We start from the raw sequence: 25425 nt of genomic DNA, 5'->3' as shown, positions 1-25425 counted from the left end.
TGGAGGAGGGCATGGCAACCCACTCCAGTGTTCTTGCCTGGAGAATCCCCAAAGACAGAGGAGCCTGGAGGGATGCAGTCCATGGGGGTAGAAAAGAGTTGGACACGACTGAGTTAAAATTAAAGGACCCGATTACAGAGGGATACTCAGAGTAGTGGTCCAAGAATCCTATCCACAGCTCTCAAATCCCTTGACCATTCATTCAATTCAAAAGAATGGAGAATCTTTGAAGAAGGGACGAATAGAGAGCATAGCATTGACATATAAACACTATCAGGTGTGAAACAGACAGCTAGTGGGAAGTTGCTGTATCACACAGGGAGCTCAGCCTGGTGCTCTGTGATGACCTAGAGGGATGTGACGGGGGTGCGAGGGAGGGAAGCTCATGGGGGAAGGAACATATGCACATCCATGCCTGCTTCATGGTGTTGTATGGCAGAAACCAACACAAAACTGCAAATTAAACACTCGAGTTAGAAAAGTAACACAGTCTCTCTGGAGAGAGGAGCTACACTGCGTGAGTAGCTCCAGCCTCCTCGGAAGGAGTGGGGTGCTGCTGCCTCTTCTCCAGGCAGGAAGGGTGGGCTTCCAGCAGCTCAGGGTGCTCTTGGTGGGTTCCTTCCATTCATGCTTCAAGTCCAAGAGCAAGGCAGAGGGAGTGGAGGGCCAGTCTTGGTTACTGCAATCTCCACGGATGAATGATGAGGATGAATGATGAGGATGCATCTCCTGCGGACCACAAAAAAGAAATTCTGCCTAATTTGGCAGTTCCCCAGGGGTCCAACGATTACAACTCTGTGCTTTCACTGCTGTGGTCCAGGTTCAATCCCGGGCAGGGGAACTAAGATCCTGCAAGCCTTGTGCACAGCATGGCCAAAAAAGAAGAAGAAGAAGAAAAAAATCTAATTAGGACTCAGGGGTGAATAGGTGGAGCACAAAAGAGTTTCAGGGCAGTGAAACTACTCTGTGTGATACTGTAATGATGGACATTTATCGTTATATGTTTGCCCAGATCCTTAGAATGAGTACCACCAAAAGTAAGCTGTGGGCTCTGGGTGATGATGACATGTCAATGCAAGACCATCAGTTGTAACAAATGCACCATCTGGTGAGGGATGCTGACCTAGGGGATGTTATGCAAATGTGGGATCAGGGAGTAAGTGGGAAATCTCTGTGTCTTCCACTCAATTGTGTTATGTGTCTAAAACTTCTCTAAGAAGTCAAATCTATTAAAAAGAAATTATGCCTAAGAGGACCGCTTCAGAGGGTGAGGAGAAGCCAACAGCCAAGAAGTCTCATCCCAGGGTTCCAATCTAGGGACGGGGAGAAGAAAACAGAGATGAGAAGCCCTTCCTCCCCAGGCCTCAAGTTCCAGCCCCACCTGGAGTGGGAGTAAGGGGTGTCTTATTGTTGAATGAGGAATGGGGTGTAATCAGTTCACTATAACTGAATAATTTTAATTACTGAGTAGTGATTGTAAATTTGTAACTCAAAGGAATTGGACTTCATTTTAATTCTCTTAAAAAAATGACTAAGTTTTTGATTTAGTGCATTTCTTCCCCCCCGCCTTTTGCTACTTTCTCATCATTTTGTGTTTTGCTTTTGTGTTTTCCTATGATAAAATCATCATAAGTATTTCCATGCTGTTATGCAATCTTCATAATCATCATTTTAATGACAATACTGAGTTCCCTGTATGAGTGCTGCAATTTGCTTTCTTATTCCTGGGCTGCTGGATCTATAGGCTATTTAGAAAAATTTTAAATAGCTTTTCCCATATTTTAGCATTGTTTGTTTACTTGTTTTAGAACATAAGCTTACTATCATTAATAATTTTATAATAATTTATAAATAGTGCCTATAATTATAAGTTGCTCTCCAAATCATAATTTCAAACTTCCACTGTTACCAAATTCAAATAAGAAAAAATTCCAGTTTATCTAAGCCAGTTTTTGGGGTCATCTTTTCAAAAAAGTTTGCTAATTTAGCAAGTAAACATTTTTCACTATAGTTTTGACTTACATTTCTTTGATAACTAGGGGGCTTGGTGTTTGTCTAATTCTGTGCATTAAAAGCATTATCTGTTTTGCCTTATTTATTAAAAATCTTTTTCCCAAATGTGAAATGATGAGAAAAATATTAAGACTCTCTAACAGACACATGGTAAACTGATACAAACAGGTGAGACAGAGGGTAGAATTACAACTACTAAGTAAACATGTAAGAAAGTGCTGATCTCAGTAGTTATTAAATAAAAGGAAATTAAAACAGTAGTGAGGTTTATAAAGATATCACCTCTCTGTTTATTACCTCTTTGTAAATTTGAGCCCAATCTTTTATTTACCTTCTAGATCTTATTAACTTTTTCACATGAAAGAGTTTTTATTTTATTGAGTTAAATATAGGATTATTTCCTCTTTTTATGTTTGTTTAACTAGAAAATCAGTCTCTCTTCAAAAATGGATAAGTATTCATATCAGTTTTCTCTGATCTTTTTTACTAAGTCAATTTTTTGATTCATCAGAAGTGAATTATGTTGCATGGTAAAAACTGAAGAAATGCATGAATCCAACTCCCCCAAGGCCCATTTATTGAATGATCCTTTCATTATTCCTTGGCTTGTGATGCTTCTTTTATCATATATGCAAATATAATTTCTTTTCAGTCACCTTATCTGTTGCAATAATCTGTATGCTCATCAATTTATAAAAGTAAACCAATGTTTTAATTACCATAATTGTACAATTAGTTTTAAATATATGGTTTACTATTTTTTTTTGAAAGATTTCAAAGATGTTACCAGATATTCTAACAGATGGGGTTTAAATTATTTCCTCAGTATTGAAAATGGATCCTGTTATAATTTTACTCTAGTCACATTAAACCTATAGATTAATTTTGGAATATTTAAAATCTTGACACTATTGAGTAGTATAAAAAATTGATATAGTTTTTTTGTCTTAGATATAAATATGTTTTCTTTTTTTAAAAGTTTTGTCTCTAGACCACTCATTTTTCTCATTTGGATAATTCTTACTTAATTTTTGCTATCTCTGATGGGAATTCTTGAATTTGGTATATAGAATTGGAATTGATGTTTTTCATATCTAATTCTTACTATTCCACTTTGCTGAATTCATCTATGAATTCTGTTTTTCAATTGGTTAGTTTTCTAGAGCTTCTGCATGTTAATTTCTACAAATCATCATAAATTTTTTTCTGCTTTTTTATTATGATTTTCGGTATTTTTTGGTTTATAAATTGTGAAATTGATAAGAATTTCTGAATTATCACTATTTTTGAATTAATAGAAATCTTTCCTTTGCTAGTGATTTGAAAGGAAAAGACGTTAGTTCTTTCCTCACTGAGCATGATGCTCTGTTGTTTTAAATAAACTCTCTAAATCCAACCTTTTTGTCTTTTTTAAAGGGTTATAATTAGAAATGAGCATATTTTACCATTTGCTTTGTTGCCATCCCTTTAAGGAGGTAATACAAGTTTTTGTTATTTATCTTTTTTATGTTACATAGGATGGCTCAGAGTCCTTTGGACTGCAAGGAGATCCAACCAGTCCATTCTGAAGGAGATCAGCCCTGGGATTTCTTTGGAAGAAATGATGCTAAAGCTGAAACTCCAGTACTTTGGCCACCTCATGCGAAGAGTTGACTCATTGGAAAAGACTCTGATGCTGGGAGGGATCGGGGGCAGGAGGAGAAGGGGATGACAGAGGAGAGATGGCTGGATGGCATCACCAACTCGATGGACGTGAGTCTGGGTGAGCTCTGGGAGTTGGTGATGGACAGGGAGGCCTGGCGTGCTGCGATCCATGAGTTCACAAAGAGTCGGACACGACTGAGCGACTGAACTGAACTGAACTGAACTGAGGATGGCTCAGATGGTAAAGAATCTGCCTGCAATGTAGGAGACCTGGGTTTGATCCCTGGGTTGGGAAGATCCCCTGGAGGAGGGCATGGCAACCCACTCCAGTATTCTTGCCTGGAGAATCCCAATGGACAGAGGAGCCAGGCAGGCTGCAGTCCACGGGGTTGCAAAGAGTAAGACACAACTGAGCAACTAAGCACAGCATAGGATGTTAATCAATTTTATAAACAATCTGCTTTTCATTAGTCAAGTGAATGTCCTTTGGCATAATAAATTGTTGACTTCTATTCCTATTGTACAAAAACACCTGGACAACATCATTAACAATGTAGAGTAGATTTAATATGGAGGAAATTGCCTAGCAGAGAACAGTGTCACACAGACAGATAACCCAGAATCTCACTGTCCCACAGTTTAGGGAAGGGAGGTAGTGAAGGACAGGGAGGCCTGGTGTGCTGCAGTTCATGGGGTAGCAGAGTCAGACACGACTGAGCAATTGAACAAAAATGTGCTTCCCAGGTGGCACAGTAGTAAAGAGTCTACCTGCCAATGCAGGAGATGCAAATGATGTGGGTTTGATCACTGAGCTGGGAAGATCCCCTGCAAAAGGAAAAGGCCACCCACTCCAGTTTTCTTGCTTGGAAAATTCCCTGGACAGAGAGAGGAACCTGGTGGACTAGTCCATGGGGTCACAAAGAGTTGAACATGACTGAGCGCGCACACACACACACACACACACACACACACACACACACAGAGTGGGCTCTTGGTATATGGAGGCTCCTCTGTCTGTAGAGTGAGCCTTAGTCTTGCCCTATGTATTCATGAAGATGGCGAGGGATCATCTATGTGAGTATGCAAGAATGGATGCTCCCAGGCCTAGAAGGGGTCTTTCTAGAAAAGAGGACCCCTGGAAAGTTGAGGCTGCCTTTCCTTTCTTTGAGGGGATTCAGGTCTCCTGTGCCAGCTCTCCACTGAACTATCAAAATGGAGAGGAAACAAGCTAGGACCATGGAGTGTTTCCTGTTCCCTGTTACTTCATTTACAATTTTAGTATCTGTGTTCATCAAGAAGACTGGGCTGTAGTATGAGTCTTTTGATTTTTAAATCTTTGTATATAGGATTGTGTTTTATACTGTTTCCTGTGAAGTAATAGCCACTTAGAGCTATTCCAAGACCAGGGGGATAATCTTGCTTGAACCACATGATTCATCTGAATTTACCTTTATTGTAATTGATTCTAATTGTTTTTATGGTTTTGACTTTTGTTAATTTTATGCCTCTTTTGGCCAAGTTGTTTGTTTCTTCCTTTGCGTGTGTTCTATTGGATAGGGCTTCCCTGGTGGAATAGAAGATTTTCTGTATGCTCTTATGTTTATAATAATTTGGAAAATGGAGAACTTGATTTTAATTTTATTAGTGGTAAGGTTAGCAATTTTTATAGATTTATTGAAGTTGTGTTTGTGATGTTATTATGAAAACTAAATATTACAATTAACTCCATTTTATGGAAAAGTAAGAAGAATATATGCTCTTTTGCTCTTTTCCCTCTTTATATACTTTTTGTTAGTTTAATCTGGGGTTGTAGGCCCTGTTGTTTAAGGTAAATAAATGCTTTTATTAAAGTATATTGTGTCATTTGTGTCCTATGTTAGTTACCATAGTTATGCACATTATTTTAGACATCAATCTTTCTCCTTTAGTGTTTAGTGATTTCTGAAGTTTTTTCTTATGCTATTTTCAGGGTTTTTGCTAGTTCTTTACCATTCTACTATGACTTCCCAATGATAGAGTTTTAAATTGGATTCATTTTTATTTTCCAGTGGACAAATTAACATCTTAAACAATCTTTTTCATAGACATATCTGAGTTTGTCATTTTGCTCTCAACCATGACTAGCAAATTGACTGGTTACCATATTTTTTGTGCCATCACCTCTCTATAACTTTACTACTAAAACCCAAAGGCATTTCTTTACTGTTTTCTGCAGAGAAACAAAAATAGAAACTTTATTGATTATACATTAATTCTTGGAAAATTACCTTTTTTCAGTTTAGAAGATTTCAAGATGACTTTTATTTTCTTGTAATTCAAAGAATAAAGTTAACAGGAAACACATTGCCTATTAAATCTGCCATGAACACAGTGACACTTCTTTATTTCTATTGGTGTCAGGTCCTTTTATACTACGGAGAGATTTTTTTTTTTATTACAGTTGATTTTGATCCACTTTTTTCCTTTAAAGATGATCATAGTTGTAATTTCAGTCTCTGTCATCTTACTTCCATTTCTGTTGTCTTCTTTTACTTTCCTAGGTCTTTAATCTGAATTTTATGATTCCATCTCAAGCTTATCTTGTATTCTTCAAAATTTATTTTTCTGCTAAGTCAAATCTGCTATTTAGTACTTCCAGTAGAGATTTTATTTCAGTTCTTAAATTTAGATTAACTCTCTTATTTTTGTCTATTTGATAGAAAAAAGTGAAAGTGAAGTCGGTCAGTCATGTCCCGTTGTTTACGACCCCATGGACTGTAGCCTACCAGGCTCCTCCATCCATGAGATTTTCCAGGCAAGAATACTGGAGTGGGTTGCCATTTCCTTCTCCCGTGGATCTTCCCAACACAGGGATTGAATCCAGGTCTCCCACATTGTAGGTAGATGCTTTACTGTCTGAGCCACCAGGGAAGTCCATTTGATAGAATCATGCCTTTATATTTCATTGAGAACATAATCCAGAAGTTAATTTTTTTTCTTATTTCCTGGAGTAAATCTATTCCTGGGGAAGGATTTATTTTTAAAATTGTATTTTAATATAAAACAGACAGAGAAAATTGCATAAATATGCACAGCATAAAAAGCTCTGAGAAGTTAACACCATATAATTCGAATCTAGGTCAAAAAATTCAATATGGTCAGACTCCCAAAAGCTCTTTGTAGAACAAACTACATAATTTGTAGGGTTCAGTGAAAAGTCAAAATGTGGTGCTCCTTGTTTCAAAATTAGTAAAAATTTCAAGACAACAACAACAGAGCATTAAATCAAGTGCAGAGCCCTTCTGAGCATGCAGCCCTGCCCAGCTGTGCAAATTCACATGCTTAGCTTTTGAAGAGGCTGTGAGGAGTAAATGAAATCATGTTTGTGTGGCCACTGTATTAAACTGAATTAAGATGCAATTTTATTTTCCTGTCTTGCCCATTCAGCCACAGTTATCTTCTCCTTCCCTGGAAGAAGACTCCTGCAGGCCCGTGATAATAGTCAGAGTCTTGGATAATGCACAACTGCAGAGATTTTAAGTTACAAATATTGTCTCATTTAAGTAATTGAAGTGGGTAGTCCTGTACAATAATTGGAATTCCTCATTTTTGTAGCTTGGTTGTCCCTTGGCTTAGGGCTAGAGGCCTGTAACAGGAAGGTGATCCTCCGTCTGAGCCCATTTGCTGCAATTTCAGTGTCTTCAGTTAAGTGGGGAAGGATTCAGAGGATAGGACAGCCTTGCTTGGTTTAGTGACTTAGGTCGTTGGCCATGGCAGGTTGTCCATGTTGTCTTTCTTTTCCTGTGGTGTGTTTAATGGGTACTCAGCTAAGAGGCTGACTGCTGTGTCCTCTCCTGCAATCATCTGGAGGGTGCATCTCACTCCTGTGGTGCCTAATGATTCAGTTTTAGCTCACCTGATCTCTGACTTTTGCTCTTGCTGCACCTATCAGCTGTAATCTCCATGGATCCTCAGGGAGCACTATTCAAGTGGGAGGGGACATGGGTAAACCGATGGCTGATTCATGCTGATGTTTGGTGAAAACCAATGCAATACCTTAAGGCAATTATCCTTCAATTGGAAATAAATAAATTAAAAAAAAAATAAAGACTGAAGGTAATTGAACATATGCCAGACTTTTCTCCCACATGGCCCACATCTGATTCTGAGACAAAGCTCATTTCTCCTGTTCTGATGAACTCAGGGAGATAGTCCACTTCCAGCTCTCTGCCACCCAGTGAGTTAAGCGGGCCCTTTTCCAACCCTCTACATTTCCTAGGTGAGAGTCGGTCACCAGTTCACAGTCTATTGTGTGCATGAGTCAGGCCCTGGACCTCAAAAACTCTCACCTGTTGGAATACACTCCCCAGCACCCTGACTAGTCCTGTTGAGGACCATCATCTCTTCCTACTAGACATGGAGGAGAGTTGCCTCCATGCATAATAAAATTCTCATGGTATTACAAAAGTTTGCTTCCAGAATGTAAATCTGTAAACTGCAAAATTGTGTTGTTACGAGTCTAATAAAAACCTATGCTTTTTGGTCAGGATAAAGATAGTGAAACTTACCTTATAAAACTTACCCTACATTTTCACAATGGATCAAGAGTCATTCATGTACTACTCACCTTCATATCACCTTCTAGGCATTTTGAGAATGGAGAGTTAGGTTGAGGGTGGAGCTTCCTAGTAGTAGCATCGGTTCAGTTCAGTCGCTCAGTCATGTCCGACTATTTGTGACCCCATGAATTACAGCACGCCAGGCCTCTAGGTCCATCACCAACTCCCAGAGTTTACTGAAACTCAAGTCCATTGAGTCAGTGATGCCATCCAGCCATCTCATCCTCTGTCTCCCCTTCTCCTCCTGCTCCCAATCCCTCCCAGCATCAGAGTCTTTTCTAATGAGTCAACTCTTCGCATGAAGTGGCCAAAGTACTGGAGTTTCAGCTTCAGCATTAGTCCTTCCAGCGAACACCTAGGACTCATCTCCTTTAGGATGGACTGGTTGGATCTCCTTGCAGTCCAAGGGATTCTCAAGAATCTTCTCCAACACCACAGTTCAAAAGCATCAATTCTTCAACGCTCAGCATTCTTCATAGTCCAACTTTCACATCCATACCTGACCACTGAAAAAACCATAGCCTTGACTAGAACCTTTGTTGGCAAAGTAAGGTCTCTGCTTTCGAATATGCTATGTAGGTTGGTCATAACTTTCCTTCCAAGGAGTAAGTGTCTTTTAATTTCATGGCTTCAATCACCATCTGAGGTGATTTTGGAGTTCCCCCCCCCCAAAAAAAAATAAATTCTAACACTGTTTCCACTCTTTCCTCATCTATTTCCCATGAAGTGATGGGACCAGATGCCATGATCTTCATTTTCTGAATGTTGAGCTTTAAGCCAACTTTTTCACTCTCCTCTTTCACTTTCATCAAGAGGCTCTTTAGTTCTGCTTCACTTTCTGCCATAAGGGTGGTGTCATCTGCATATCTAAGGTTATTGATATTTCTTCTGGCAATCTTGATTCCAGCTTGTGCTTCCTCCAGCCCAGCATTTCTCATGATGTATTCTGCATATAAGTTAAATAAGCAGGATGACAATATACAGCCTTGATGTATATTATATATTCTATATGTATATCCTTTTCCTATCTCGAACCAGTCTGTTGTTCCATGTCCAGTTCTAACTGTTGCTTCCTGACCTGCATATAGGTTTCTCAAGAGGCAGGTCAGGTGGTCTGGTATTCCCATCTCTTTCAGAATTTGCCACAGTTTATTGTAATCCACACAGTCAAAGGCTTTGGCATAGTCAATAAAGCAGAAAAAGATGTTTTTCTGGAACTCTCTTGCTTTTTCAATGATCCAGCAGATATTGGAAATTTGATCTCTGGTTCCTCTGCCTTTTCTAAAACCCGTTTGAACATCTGGAAGTTCATGGTTCATGTATTGCTGAAGCCTGGCTTGGAGAATTTTGAGCATTACTTTATTAGCATGTGAGATGAGTGCAATTGTGTGGTAGTTTGAGCATTCTCTGGCATTGCCTTTCTTTGGGATTGGAATGAAAACCGACATTTTCCAGTCCTGTGGCCACTGCTGAGTTTTCCAAATTTGCTGGCATATTGAGTGCAGCATTTTCACAGCATCATCTTTTAGGATTTGAAATAGCTCAACTGGAATTCCATCACCTCCACTAGCTTTGTTCTTAGTGATGCTTCCTAAGGCCCACTTGACTTCATATTCCAGGATGCCTGGCTCTAGGTGAGTGATCACACCATCGAGATTATCTTGGTCATGAAGATCTCTTTTGTACAGTTCTGTGTATTCTTGCCGTCTCTTCTTAATATCTTCTGCTTCTGTTAGGTCCATACCATTTCTGTCCTTTATCGAGCCCATCTTTACATGAAATGTCCCCTTGGTATCTCTAATTTTCTTGAAGAGATCTCTAGTCTTTCCCATTCTGTTGTTTTCCTCTATTTCTTTGCACTAATCGCTGAGGAAGGCGTTCTTATCTTTCCTTGCTATTCTTTGGAACTCTGCATTCAGATGCTTATATCTTTCTTTTTCTCCTCTGCTTTTCACTTCACATCTTTTCACAACTATTTGTAAGGCCTCCTCAGACAGCCATTTTGCTTTTTTGCAATTCTTTTCCATGGGGATGGTCTTGATCCCTGTCTCCTGTATGATGCCATGAACCTCAGTCCATAGTTCATCAGGTACTCTGTCTATCAGATCTAGGCCCTTAAATCTATTTCTCACTTCCACTGTATAATCATAAGGGATTTGATTTAGGTCATACCTGAATGGTCTAGTGGTTTTCCCTACTTTCTTCAATTTCAGTCTGAATTTGGCAATAAGGAGTTCATGATCTGAGCCACAGTCAGCTCCTGGTCTTGTTTTTGCTGACTGTATAGAGCTTCTCCATCTTTGGCTGCAAAGAATTAATCAATCTGATTTTGGTGTTGACCATCTGGTGATGTCCATGTGTAGTCTTCTCTTGTGTTGTTGGAAGAGGGTGTTTGCTATGACCAGTGCATTCTCTTTGCAAAACTCTATTAGCCTTTTCTTGCTTCATTCTGTACTCCAAGGCCAAATTTGCCTGTTACTCCAGGTGTTTCTTGACTTCCTACTTTTGCATTCCATTCCCCTATAATGAAAAGGACATCTTTTTTGGGTGTTAGGTCTAAAAGGTCTTGTAGGTTTTCATAGAACCGTTCAACTTCAGCTTCTTCAGCGTTACTGGTTGGGGCATAGGATTGGATTACCGTGAAATTGAATGGCTTGCCTTGGAAACGAAGAGAGATCATTCTGTCGTTTTTGAGGTTGCATCCAAGTACTGCATTTCAGACTCTTTTGTTGACCATGATGGCTACTCCATTTCTTCTGAGGGATTCCTGCCCGCAGTAGTAGATATAATGGTCATCTGAGTTAAATTCACCCATTCCAAACCATCTTAGTTCACTTATTCCTAGAATGTCAATGTTCACTCTTGCCATCTCCTGTTTGACCACTCTAATTTGCCTTGATTCACGGACCTAACATTCCAGGTTCCTATGCAATATTGCTCTTTACAGCATTGGACCTTGCTTCTATCACCAGTCACATCCACAGCTGAGTACTGTTTTTGCTTTGGCTCCGTCCCTTCATTCTTTCTGGAGTTATTTCTCCACTGATCTCCTGTAGCATACTGGGCACCTACTGACCTGGTGAGTTCATCTTTCAGTGTCCTATCTTTTGTCCTGTTCACACTGTTCATGACGTCCTCAAGGCAAGAATCCTTAAGTGGTTTGCCATTCCCTTCTCCAGTGGATCACATTCTGTCAGACCTCTCCTCAGTGACCCTTCTGTCTTGGGTGGCCCCACACGGCATGGCTTAGTTTCACTGAGTTTGACAAGGCTGTGGTTCATGTGATCAGATTGGCTAGTTTCCTGTGATTATGGTTTCAATGTGTCTGCCCTCTGATACCCTCTTGCAACACCTACTGTCTTAGTTGGGTTTCTTTTACCTTGTACGTGGGGTGTCTCTTCACGGCTGCTCCAGCAAACCACAGCCACTGGTCCTTATCTTGGATGAGTGACCCCTCCTGACCTAGAACGTGGAGTAGTTCCTCTCGGCCCTCCTGCGCCTGATATTCTGCCACCCAACTTCCGGCAACCCAGCATAGAGTTTACATTATCTTGGGTGTCTTATATTTTACAGTATTCCTATCAGTCTCCTCACATCCTTTTTTTTTTTTCCTCACATCCTTATCTGACTGCTTTCTCTAAGATTAAATTTTCTAGGAGTCACGGAATAGGTTTTCCTTCAGCCCTTTGTATATCTGGCATCCTTTGGATTGAGAGTTGTTTACTTTCACTTTGCTATCTGGTAACTTCTAATATCCTGAAAGATATGCAAGATTTTGCTGCTAAGTCGCTTTAGTCATGTCTGACTCTGTGCGACCCCATAGAAGGCAGCCCGCCAGGCTCCCCCATCCCTGGGATTCTCCAGGCAAGAACACTGGAGCAGTTGCCATTTCCTTCTCCAATGCAGGAAATTGAAAAGTGAAAGTGAAGTCACTCAGTCATGTCTGACTCTTAGCGACCCCATGGACTGCAGCCTACCAAACTTCTCCGTCCATGGGATTTTCCAGGCAAGAGTACTGGAGTGGGGTGCCCTCGCCTTCTCCTCAATTAATCATGTTTACCTCCATAGGTCTTATGCGACTTTTTCCCCCCTACTTACTCATCTTTGAATATAGAGTCAAACACACAGATTCATTGGGAGATTTGCTGTAAACCATTTCCCAGTGGATCTGGGTGGAAAAGATGTTCCTTTAAGAGCTCAAACAGAAGGGAAGTTATGAAACAATCCTGGTGTCTAGTAGATATTTTTAAAGTGTCACTTCCTCTTTTTAGGAAGTATAAAGAGACTCATGGTTATCCTGGGAGGAAATGATGGAAGAGCTTATACTTGTGCAGCTTGATGAATTCCAAATTCCTGCATAAAGAGGCAAAAAGAACCTTCAAGTAAGAGACTTTATATGGAGCCTGAGGGGAAAATGCAAATCTTGTCTAAAGCAACTGAGTTTCTATCCTAAGAGGTGGAACTCCAAGAACCAGTTAACTTGAAAAGCTAGTGGAAGTAGAGAAGTTACATTTAGAGAACAGATTCCAAAAGGGGTCCTATCTCATGAATAAGACATAAGGAAAATTGTATCAAACTCTAGAAAAATGTAGCATTTTCTTGATTTTTTTTGTTATTGACCTGCAAAGAAGGCTCTCTTCAAATAGCTTTATGAGTAATTTTAATAAAAATTTGGTAAGAAAGTTCTAAGATAACTTCTCTAGAATTCTCATGCACCAGAAGCTGTTACTTAAAAACAGAAAAAGTAATTTTGCATACCTAATACCAACACTTACTCATCATTTATTGCATTTGTGTATATAAGAAGTGGATCCTGAGCCTTTACCATATCATGCACTTTGGAGAGGGCAATGGCAACCCACTCCAGTACTCTCGCCTGGAAAATCCCATGGACAGAGGAGCCTGGTAGGCTTCAGTCCATGAGGTCGCTAAGAGTCAGACATGACTGACTGACTTCACTTTCACTTTTCCTTTCATGCATTGGAGAAGGAAATGGCAACCCACTCCAGTATTCTTGCCTGGAGAATCCCAGGGACGGGGGAGCCTGGTGGGCTGCCTTCTATGGGGTCGCACAGAGTCGGACACGACTGAAGTGACTTAGCAGCAGCAGCAGCACTTTGTAAGAACTGAGAATGCAAAAGTAAGGAAAACCAGATGAAGCTTTGTTCTTGTAGCTTGCTTTCTGTACGGGGAGGGGTGATTTGAAAATAAACAGTAAACACACACATACACACACATATATACAATATTTCATTTGATTACAAGTGTTAAGAAGAAAAATAAATCAGGAAAAGGGGATGGAGTGGAGAACAATAAAGGGTAGAAAGAAAGGGCAGCATTATTTGAAATAGGTTAGTGAAAGAAGTGATGTTTACTGAGGTAAAAATTCTCTTATCTAAAGAAAGTGGGGAAGTTAGCCATGAATACATCTGAAGGAAGAGTATCAGGCATGAGAGCAAATGCCAGTTCAAAATATTAAATTCATGACAACATTTATAGAAGTAGTAGTAACAGTGACAGCAGTACCCGTGCAATATATTAAATGCACAACATATTTTCATCCCTTGTTCTGAATAATTTCTGTATATCTTTATGCTGGTGTAAGTTTTTTTTTTTTTTTTTTATGCCCATAAGGGATTTTATGTGCTTGTGTGTGTACACAGAAGGGACTATTCAGAGATTTACTTTTCTTTTCAATTATATTCTTAAAACTTTAATTGCAGATTCACATGCAGTTCTAAGGAATAATACAGAGGATTCTGGGTATGCTTCATCTGATTTCTTTCAGTCTTTGTGTGTGCGCTCAGTTGCTCAGTCATATCTGACTCTTTCCTACTCCATGGATTGTAGCCCACCAGGCTTCTCTCGCAAATCTGGAGTTCAGTAAGACCACAAGGTACTGGCTTTGGTACAATCCTTCAGCTTTACTCAAATTTCACATTTTATATACACTTATTTTCATATGTGTGTATATTTTTCTCGGAGAAGGCAATGGCACCCCACTCCAGTACTCTTGCCTGGAAAATCCCACGGATGGAGGAGCCTGGTAGGCTGTAGTTCATGGGGTCGCTAGGAGTCGGACACGACTGAACGACTTCACTTTCACTTTCCTGCATTGGAGAAGGAAATGGCAACCCACTCCAGTGTTCTTGCCTGGAGAATCCCAGGGACCGGGGAGCCTGGTGGGCTGCCGTCTATGGGATCACACAGAGTCGGACACGACTGAAGTGATTTAGCAGTATATAGTTCTATGCAGTTGTGTCACATGTTAATTTGTGTGGCTACCACCATGTCAAGATACAGACAGTTCCATCTCTCTTAGGATTCTCCATGCTGCTTCGGTATCATCTATCTACTCATGATGCTGGTCCCTAACCCTTGGCAAGCATTAATCTGTTCTCCATGTCTATAATTTTGTCATTTTGATAATGTTACATAAATGAAAGATTGCTGCATGTAATCTTTTATGGTTGGCTTTTTTTTTAACTTAACGTAATTTACTTAAGATTCATCCAAGTTATTGCATTTATCAATATTTCATTCCTTTTTTCTGTTAAATAATATTCCATGGTATGGGTGTATTACAACTTGCTTAATCAGTCATCAGTTGAAGGACATTTAGATTGTTTCCAGTTTTTGGCTAATTTAAATAAAAATACTATGAGCATTAGTTTGTGAGCATTCAAGTTTTACATGAAGCTAAGTTTAATTTCTCTTGGATAAGTGCACAAAGATGAAATTGCTACATCATATGGTAAAGGTATATGGTATATTTAAATTTGTAAGGGACTGCCAAGATGTTCTCCAGAGTGGTTCTATTATTTCACATTTACAATAGCAATGTGTGAAGCATTCAGTTTCTCAACATGAAATCCAGCATTGGGAAATGCCATTTTTAAAAAATTTTAACTATTAAAATAAATGTTACTTTGGATTTTTAAAATAAACCTTCAGATTACCAAATTTAGAAGTTCAAAAGGCATACTTCATTTTCAGTATATATCTGAAATTTGTGTGCATTATTATTCTATTGATATATCTATAAAATTTTAGCAATAATCTTGAGGGGTCTTTTAATAGTATTTGGTATCACCTACACATTTAATCACTGTATAATATTTTTAATAGCATTAAAATAACATTTTTAAATAAAATTTTTATAAACATAAACATTATAAAATATAATAATATGTGTATAATATAAATAAAATAAAATATAATATTTTTATAAATATGAATATTGCAAAATACAATAACATTTTAATTAATATTTTATAAATATAAATATAATAAAATATAATATTTTATGAATATAAAAATGAATATAAATATAATAAAATACAATATTTTATAAATATATATTTATATAATTTATATATATAATTTATTATAATATATTTATATAATTTATCTAAATATATATAATTTAATATAAAATATATATTATATATAACATATATAATGTTAATAATAATATTTATATATATAAATATATGATACTTATATAATTTATATTAATATATATTAATTATATATGTAAATCATATTATTATCATTACATTATTATATTATATAAATTATATATATTATATGATGTATATATTATATTAAATATTATATTGTATATACTATTATTACCATTATGTATAATATATATAATAAAAAATATATAATATATAATGTAATATAATAATACTATTATATATTTATATAATATTGTATATAATAATATATAATATTGTAAATAATAACATCTAATATCTAATATATATAATATAATTTTTATATGATATATATAATATCTAATATATAATAATATATAATATATATAATTTATAATATGTATAATACATATATAATATATAATATACAATATATATTATAAGATATAATATATAGAGTTATAATATATAATATGTATTGTTGTATATTATTATATTACATATTACTATATTATATTTTATAATATATCATAATGTATATTAAATATTATATATATTATATTGTATATAATATAATATGTATTATGTTATATATTATATTATGTATATTATTATATTATATACTATTATTATATACAATATTATATATAATATATATTACATATCATACTAATATTAAATTCATATTATATATATTATATTATATATAATGTATATATTATGTATTATTTTAATATTATAGTGATATTATAATTATATGTAAATATATAATTTTAATATATACATATCATATAATATATATAATATATATCATAATTATAATAAACATTAATATTATATAATATACAATTATATGATATATTATATATATTATAACATATTATATATAATATGTATTAATATATACATAATATTATATATTATAAAATATGTATAATTATAATTATATAGAAAAAATATATAAATATATATACATAATATACATTAATATATGATTTCATACATATAATATGTATTAATATACATAATTAATATATAATATAATAATATATTAATAATATATCATTATATATTATATATATGATAGATATATTTTATATAATATATATCTATATTATATAATATATTGTAATATATTACATATAACATAAATATATATAATAATATATATTAATAACACTATAGTAATATTGATAATTATTTTTATTATTAATAATCATATATCAATATATATGATATTATATATATATATATATTGCAATTCTAGAGGAACCAACTCTTCCAGCCACAACCCGTGAACAACTACGAGATTCTTCCCTCAACGCGAGATGAGGCTCTTTTCCAAAGCAGTGTCTTGAGAGAAACCCCACGTTCTCTCTTGAAATGTGAAAGGGTACTTGACATCCTTGATGCAACTCAGGAAGGTCCCCGAGATACCTGTCCCCACTAGAGAGGAACCCTGAGTTTCACGCCACAACTCAAGAAGAGCCGCGTTTTCCCCCTCCTCTAATCGAGATGAGAGTCAATTTCCCGGCTTTGTCGGGAAAGGAATCCCGATGTTGCCATCGGCCCTCAGGAGGAGGCCGGTCTCCCCTTGAAACTCGAGCGCATCCCCAGGAGTCGTGCCTCAATTTGAAAAGACCCCGATTTCCCCAACCACTCCAGATAAGCCTGATTCCCCTGCATGGACTTGACTGGAACCCCGAGGATCCACTCAAAACACAAAGCCCCGTAGCACTTCGAGAGAAAGCCTTAGAACCCTGTGTCCACTCGACAGGAAGCCTGACACCTCTTTGAAACCTTGAGAGGGAAGCTGAGTTCCATATCTCCACACGAGATGGGGCCTGACTCCCCTGTTGAAACTCCATAGGAACCCCGAGATCCATGTCAAAACTGAAAAGGCACCCTGAGGTTCTGGCCTCAATTTGAGATGAGGCCGTATGCCCCTGCACCGACTGGAGAGGAATCCCGAGAGGCCCCTCACAACTAGAATGGGGACTTGACATTCCTGAGGCAACATGAGCGGGTCCCTGAAGTCCCCGTCGCAACTCGAGAGGAACTCCAAGTGTCCTGCCGCAACTCGGGAAACCCAGGAGATCCTCCCCTCAACGCTAGATGAGGTCCCTTTCTGCTGCAAAGTCTCGAGAGAAATCCCTCCTTCCCTCTTGAGCCTCAAAAGGGTACTTGACACCCTTGAGGCAACTCAAGAAGTTCCTCGACATACCTGTCTACACTCGAGGAGCCCCGAGTTTTCCGCGACAACTCAAGAAGAGCCCCGGTTTCCCCTCCTCATCTCGAGATGAGGGTCTATTCCCCTACTTAATCTGCAAAGGAATCCCGACATTTCCATCGCACCTCAGGAGGAGGCTGGTCTCATCTTCAAACTCAAGAGGAACACCAGTGGTCGTGCCACAATTCGAAAAGACCCCGATGTCCCCATCCACTCTAGATAAGGCTTCATTCCCCTGCAACGACTCGTATGTCACACTGAGGATCAACTCACGACACGAAGGGAGGCCTGAGAGTCCCGTGGCACCTCTAGAAATAGCCCCTGATCCCTACCTCAACTCGACAGGAGGCCTGACACCCCTTTTCTACCTCGAGAGGGAAGCGGAGTTCCATGCCCCAACACGAGATGACGTCTGACTCCCCAGTGGAATCTCCATAGGGACCCCGAGATCCCTGTCAGAGTTAGAGAGGAACCCTGAGTTTCCCGCCTCAACTTGACATGAAGCCCTTGACATGAGGTGGGTGGGTGGTGGGCGAGTGGTGGTAGGGTGATGGGAGGGTGGTGGGTGGGCGGTGGGCGGGTGGTGGGAGGATTGTGGGAGGGTGTTGGGAGGGTTCTGTGAGGGTGGTGGGCAGGTGGTGGGCGGGTTTTGGGCGGGTGGTGGGAGGGTGGTCAGAGGGTTGTGGGAGGATTTTTGGAGGGTGTTGGGAGGGTGGTGGGAGGATGGTGGGATGAAGTTGGGAGCATAGTGGGAAGATGAATGGGAGGGTGGTATGGAGGGTGGTCGGAGAATTGTGGGAGGGTGGTGGGAGGGTGGTGGGAGGGTGGTGGGAGGGTGGTGGGAAGGTGGATGGAGGATGGATGTCGAGTTTATGGAGGTATATCTTCAGTGAGCTCCTGGTCTGGAACAAGGAGGACCCCAGAACTGCACAGTACACAATGAATTGGTCTAGGCAGCACAGCTCTGTAGCATTAGCATCTGGCTGACCACCACTGGGATTCCCGCCTGGCCAGGTGGAGGTGGGGTTTTTGGAAGAGGGAGGAGGGGATTTGAACCTGGGGGCCCATAAACACATCCCTTCGTGGCCTGTGTCTGTTTCCCCATTCCTAGCAGCCCCTTCTCTGGAGCCGAGTTCATGGCTTGAGGGCTGAGGATGGTGGACCCACCAAGAGGCCTGCCTCCTCCTGCTTCCGCCAATTCTCCTCCTCAGCCTTGATAGAGGCTCTGCCTCTTCATCTTCCTGCCTCTTCATCTCCTGTCCCTGTTCAAACCTGCTGGTCAGGTCCCTGGGCAGTTTGATGGCATACTTCTTAGGGGGTGCCTTTTCCTCCTCCTTGACACTCTGTCACAAGACAAGAGGAAAAGGATTGGCAGCCACCCACATTCTTGCTCCTGGAGTCTGCAGGCTGTCTGAACCCAAACATAGAAACAGCCTCAGCTCCAGACCTGTGACTGTGGGCATGTCCTCCCATTTCCCTAACCACAGCAATTTCGCCAGGCTTGATCTGCCAAATGAAGACAGGCCAATTTCTGTATGACTTGCCCATCCAGGCCAGAGTTCAGGAGGTATGACTTCTGTTCTTCATCCCCCACGACCTAGACTAGCTATGATCTGGATCTGATTTAGAAAATGGGGCAAATTGTCGGGAATCAGATTTTCCAGGTTTACCACTGCAGGTCTTCACATGTTGACTTGAAGTGAGAGTTTCCTGGGCTCGGAAAAAGAACAAAGCCTGTGTGTGTGTGTGTGTGTGTGTGTGTGTGTGTGTGTGCATGTGTACATGAGCGTGTGTACACAAATGTGTGTTAGGTGGCCAGAAAAATGTCAAGGAAAAGATACCACAGAAGCTGCAGAATGGGGAGAATCTCCTGGGTTTGCTTCTTCTGGGTTTGAATCTCCTGGGTTGCGTCCCACCACACCCATGAACAACCATGAGATTCTCCCCTCAACGTGAGATAAGGCCCTTTTCCAGAGCAGTGTCTCGAGAGAAACCCCAATTTCCCTCTTGAAATGTGAAAGGGTACTTGACACCCTTGATGCAACTCAGGAAGGTCCCCGAGATACCCGTCCCCACTAGAGAGGAACCCCGAGTTTCATGCCACAACTCAAGAAGAGCCGCGTTTTCTCCCTCCTCTAATTGAGATGAGGGTCAATTCCCCTGCTTCGTTGGGAAAGGAATCCCGACGTTGCCATCGGCCCTCAGGAGGAGGCCAGTCTCCCCTTGAAACTCGAGCGCATCCCCCAGGAGTCGTGCCTCAATTCAAAAAGACCCCGATTTCCCCACCCACTCCAGAGAAGCCTGATTCCCCTGCACAGACTTGACTGGAACCCCGAGGATCGACTCAAAACACGAAGGGAGGGGTGACAGCCCTGTGGCACCTAGAGAAAAAGCCTCAGAACCCTATGTCCACTCAACAGGAAGCCTGACATCTCTTTGAAACCTTAAGAGGGAAGCAGGGTTCCATGTCTCCACACGAGGCGAGGCCTGACTCCCCTGTTGAAACTCCATAAGAACCCCAAGATCCATGTCATAACTGAAAAGGCACCCTGAGGTTCCAGCCTCAACTCGAGATGAGGCCCTATGCCCCTGCACCGACTAGAGAGGAATCCCGAGAGGCCCCTTGCAACTCGAATGGAGACTTGACTTTCCTGAGGCAACATGAGCAGGTCCCTGAGGTCCCCATCTCAACTCGAGAGGAATTCCAAGTGTCTTTCCGCAACTTGAGAAACCCAGGAGATCCTCCCCTCAACGCAAGATGAGGCACCTTTCCACTGCAGAGTCTCGAGAGAAATCCCACCTTCACTCTTGAGCCTCGAAAGCGTACTTGACACCCTTTAGGCAACTCAAGAAGTTCCCCAACATACTCGTCTCCACTCAAGAGGAACCCTGAGTTTCCCGCCACAACTCAAAAAGAGCCCCGGTTTCCCCTTCTCATCTCGAGATGAGGGTCCAATCCCCTGCTTCGTCTGCAAAGGAATCCCGACGTTCTCGTCACACATCAAGAGGAGGCCAGTCTCACCTTGAAACTCGAGAGGAACTCCAGGGGTCGTGCCACCATTCGAAAAGACCCCGATGTCCCCATCCACAAGAGATAAGGCCTCATTCCCCTGCAACAACTCAAATGTCACCCTGAGCATCAACTCACGACATGAAGGGAGGCCTGAGAGCCCCGTGGTACCTCTAGAAATAGCCCCTGATCAACTCGATAGGATGATACCTCAACTTGACAGGAGGCCTGACACCTCTTTTCCACCTGGAGAAGGAAGCGGAGTTCCATGCCCCAACAAGAGATGACGTCTCCATAGGGACCCCGAGATCCCTGTCAGAGCTAGAGAGGAACCCTGAGTTTCCCGCCTCAACTCGACATGAGGCCCTAGTCACCTGCACCAACTCGAGAGGAATCCCGAGAGGCCCCTCACAACTCGAAAGGATTCCTGACTTCCCAGAGACAACATTAGAGGCTCCCTTAGGTCCCCGTGGCAACTCGAGGGAAACCACACCTCCTCCTGCAACTTGAGAAACACCTTGAGATTCCCCCTTCCATGTGAATTGAGGCCTGATTCCCCCACCGTGTCTCCAGAGCATTCCCACCCTTGCCTTCACAACTCGAATGGAGACTTGACTTCCCTGAGCAACACGAGAGGCTCCCTGAGTTCCCAGTGATACCTAGAGAGGAATCTCAAGCCTCCAGCCGCAACTCAAGACAAACCACGAGATGCCCCCATCAGCGCAAGATAAGGCCCTTTTCTCCTGCAGCACCTCGAGTGCAATCCCAGGTTCCCTCTCAAAAGTCGAGAGAAAACTTGACTCCCTTTAGGCAACTCAAGGGGCCTGAGATCCCCATCACAACTCGAGATGAAAGCTGAGTTTCCCACCACAACTCGACTAGAACCCCATGTGTCCCACCTCATCTGGAGATGAGGGCCCATTCCCTGCCTCAACGCAAGAGAAATCCCAACTTCCCCTTGCACCACAAGAGGAGGCCTGTGTCACCAAGTGAATCTCAAATGGAAACCCACGGATCCTCCTGCAAGGAAAAAGGACTCCCAGTTCCCCCTCTGCTCCAGATAAGTCCTGATTCCCCTGCACTGGCTCCAATGGAACACCTCACAAGAGGATGGGAGGCCTGTCGGCCTGGCCTATCCTCTTGAAAAAGCCCAAATTCCCCACCTGAACTCTATTGGAGGCCTGACAGCCCTTTGACAACTCGAGAGAAATGCAGAGTTCCATGCCTAAACATCAGACGAGGCCTGACTCCCTAGATGAACCTTGATGGGAAGCCCGAGATCCCGGTCGCCGCCAGAGAGGAACACTGAGTTTCCTGACTGAACTCTAGACACGGCCCTATTCACCGGCAGTGACTTGAGAGGAATCCCGACGGGCCCCTCGCAACTCAAAGAGACCTGACTTCTCTGAGGCAGCATGAGCCGGCCCCTGAGATCCCCACTGAAACTCGAGAGGAACCCCACGCTTCCCACCACAACCCGTGAACAACCATGAGATTCTTCTCTCAACGCGAGACGAGGCTCTTTTCCAGAGCAATGTCTTGAGAGAAACCCCACGTTCCCTCTTGAAATGCGAAAAGGTACTTGACACCCTTGATGCAACTCAGGAAGGTCCCCGAGATACCTGTCTCCACTAGAGAGGAACCCTGAGTTTTCATGCCACAACTCAAGAAGTGCCGTGTTTTCCCTCTCCTCTAATCGAGATGAGGATTGATTCCCCTGCTTCATCGGGAAAGAAATCCCAACATTGCCATCGGCCCTCAGGAGGAGGCTAGTCTCCCCTTGAAACTCGAGCGCATCCCCAGGGGTCATGCCTCAATTCGAGAAGACCCTGATTTCCCCAACCACTCCAGATAAGTCTGATTCCCCTGCACGGACTTGACTGGAACCCCGAGGATCCACTCAAAACACGAAGGGAGGGATGACAGCCCCGTGGCATCTCGAGAAAAAGCCCCAGAACCCTGTGTCCACTCGACAGGAAGCCTGACACCTCTTTGAAACCTCAAGAGGGAAGCAGGGTTCCATGTCTCCACATGAGACAAGGCCTGACTCCTCTGTTGAAACTCTATAGGAACCCCGAGATTCATGTCAGAACTGAAAAGGAACCCTGAGGTTCCGACCTCAACTTGAGATGAGGCCCTATGCCCCTGCACCGACTGGAGAGGAATCCCGAGAGGCCCCTTTCAACTCTAATGGAGACTTGACTTTCCTGAGGCAACACGAGCGGGTCCCTGAAGTCCCCGTTGCAACTCAAGAGGAACTCCAAGTGTCCTGTCACAACTCGAGAAACCCACGAGATTCTCCCCTGAACGCGAGATGAGGCCCTTTTCCAGAGCAGTGTCTCAAGAGAAACCCCACCTTCCCTCTTTAGCCTCGAAAGGGTACTTGACACTCTTGATGCAACTCAGGAAGGTCCCCGAGATACCTGTCTCCACTCAAGAGGAACACCGAGTTTCATGCCACCACTCAAGAAGAGCCCCGTTTTGCCCCTCCTCAACTCTAGATTAGGGTCGATTCCCTTGCTTCATTGGGAAAGGAATCCCGATGTTTTTGTTGCCCCTCAAGAGGAGGCTGGTCTCACCTTGAAACTCGAGCAACTCCCCGGGAGTCGTGCCTCAATTAGAAAAGGTCCCAATTTCCCCAACCACTCCAGATAAGCTTGATTCCCTGCACTGACTCGACTGGAACACCGAGGATCGACTCAAAACACGAAGGGAGGTGTGACAGCCCAGTGGCACCTCGAGAAAAAGCCCCAGACACCTATGTCCATTCGACAGGAAGCCTGACACCTCTTTGAAACATCGAGAGGGAAGCTGAGTTCCATGTCTCCACACGAGACGAGGCCTGAGTCCCCTGTTGAAACTCCATAGGAACCCTGAGATCCATTTCAGAACTGTAGAGGAACCCTGAGGTTCCGGCCTCAACTTGAGATGAGGCCATAAGCCCCTGCACCGACTGCAGAGGAATCCCAAGAGGCCCCTCACAACCCGAATGGAGACTTGACTTTCCTGAGGCAACATGAGTGTGTTTGAGGTCCCCGTTGCAACTCGAGAGAAACCCCAAGTTTCCTGCCGCGACTCGAGAAACCCCAGGAGATTCTCCCCTCAACGCGAGATGAGGCCCCTTTCTGTTGCAGCGTCTCGAGAGAAATCCCACCTTCCCTCTTTAGCCTTGAAAGGGTACTTGACACCCTTTAGGCAACTCAAGAAGTTCCCTGACATACCCGTCTCCGCTTGAGAGGAACACCAAGTTTCCCACTACAACTCAAGAAGAGCCCTGGTTTCCCCTCCTCATCTCGAGATGAGGACCCAATCCCCTGCTTCGTCTGCAAAGGAATCCTGATGTTCCTGTCGCTCCTCAGGAGGAGGCTGGTCTCACCTTGAAACTCGAGACGAACTCCAGGGGTCGTGCAACCATTCGAAAAGACCCCAATGTCCCCGTCCATTCGAGATAAGGCCTCATTCCCCTGCAAAGACTGAAATGTCACCCAGGGTATCAACTCATGACACGAATGGAGTACTGAGAGCCCCGTGGCACCTCTAGAAATAGCCCCTACCTATTGATTAGGTATGAATAGGTAGCCCCTATTGATACCTACCTCAACTCGACAGGAGGCCTGACACCCCTTTTCCACCTCGAGAGGGAAGTGGAGTTCCATGACCCAACATGAGATGACGTCTGACTCGCCAGGGGAATCTCCATAGGGACCCCGAGATCGCTGTCAGAGCTGAGTTTCCCGCCTCAACTCAAGATGAGGCCTTAGTCGCCTGCACCAACTTGAGAAGAATCCTGAGAGGCCCCTCACAACTCGAAAGGATTCCTGACTTCCCAGAGACAAAATGAAAGGCTCCTTCAGGTCCCCGTGATAACTTGAGGGAACCCGCACTTCCAGCCGCAACTCGAGAAACACCTTGAGATTCCCCCTTCCATGCGAATTGAGGCCTGATTTTCCTGCCGTGACTCTAGAGCACTCCTGCGCTGGCCCTCGCAACTTGAATGGAGACTTGACTTCCCTGAGGCAACACGAGAGGCTCCCTGAGCTCCCGGTGGTAGCTGCAGAGGAACCCAAGCCTCCCACTGCAACTCGAGACAACCCACGAGATTCCCCCGTCAATGCGAGGTGAGGCCTTTTTCTCTTGCAGCACCTTGAGAGCAATCCCGAGTTCCCTCTCAAAACTCGAGAGGAGGCTTGACTTCCTTCACACAATTCAAGTGGGCCCAAAGATCCCCATCACAACTAGAGATGAAAGCCGAGGTTCCCACCACAACTCGAGAAGAGCCCTGTGTGTCCCACCTCATCTGGAGATGAGTGCCCATTCTGTGCTTCAACTCAAGAGAAATCCCAACTTCCCCTCGAACCACAAGAGGAGGCCTGTGTCACCAACTGAATCTCAAGTGGAACCCCGCGGATCCTGCTACAAGGAAAAAGGACGCCGAGTTCCCCCTCAGCTCCAGATAAGTCCTGATTTTCCCTGCATCGGCTCCAATGG

The 25425-nt window shown here is 42.1% G+C and overlaps 1 pseudogene; it reads right to left on the bottom strand.

Moving 5' to 3' along the window:
• The window catches only part of LOC139176509 (olfactory receptor 5D18-like), a 38127-nt pseudogene extending 13747 nt beyond the window's left edge, over nt 1-24380 (bottom strand).
• Between the last annotated feature and the right edge of the window lie 1045 nt (nt 24381-25425).

Source organism: Bos indicus, chromosome 16 (assembly GCF_029378745.1).
Source record: "Bos indicus isolate NIAB-ARS_2022 breed Sahiwal x Tharparkar chromosome 16, NIAB-ARS_B.indTharparkar_mat_pri_1.0, whole genome shotgun sequence".
NCBI classification, from domain to species: domain Eukaryota; kingdom Metazoa; phylum Chordata; class Mammalia; order Artiodactyla; family Bovidae; genus Bos; species Bos indicus.
Note: the sequence above shows the minus strand (reverse complement) of the source record. Positions and strands in the feature narration are given on the sequence as shown.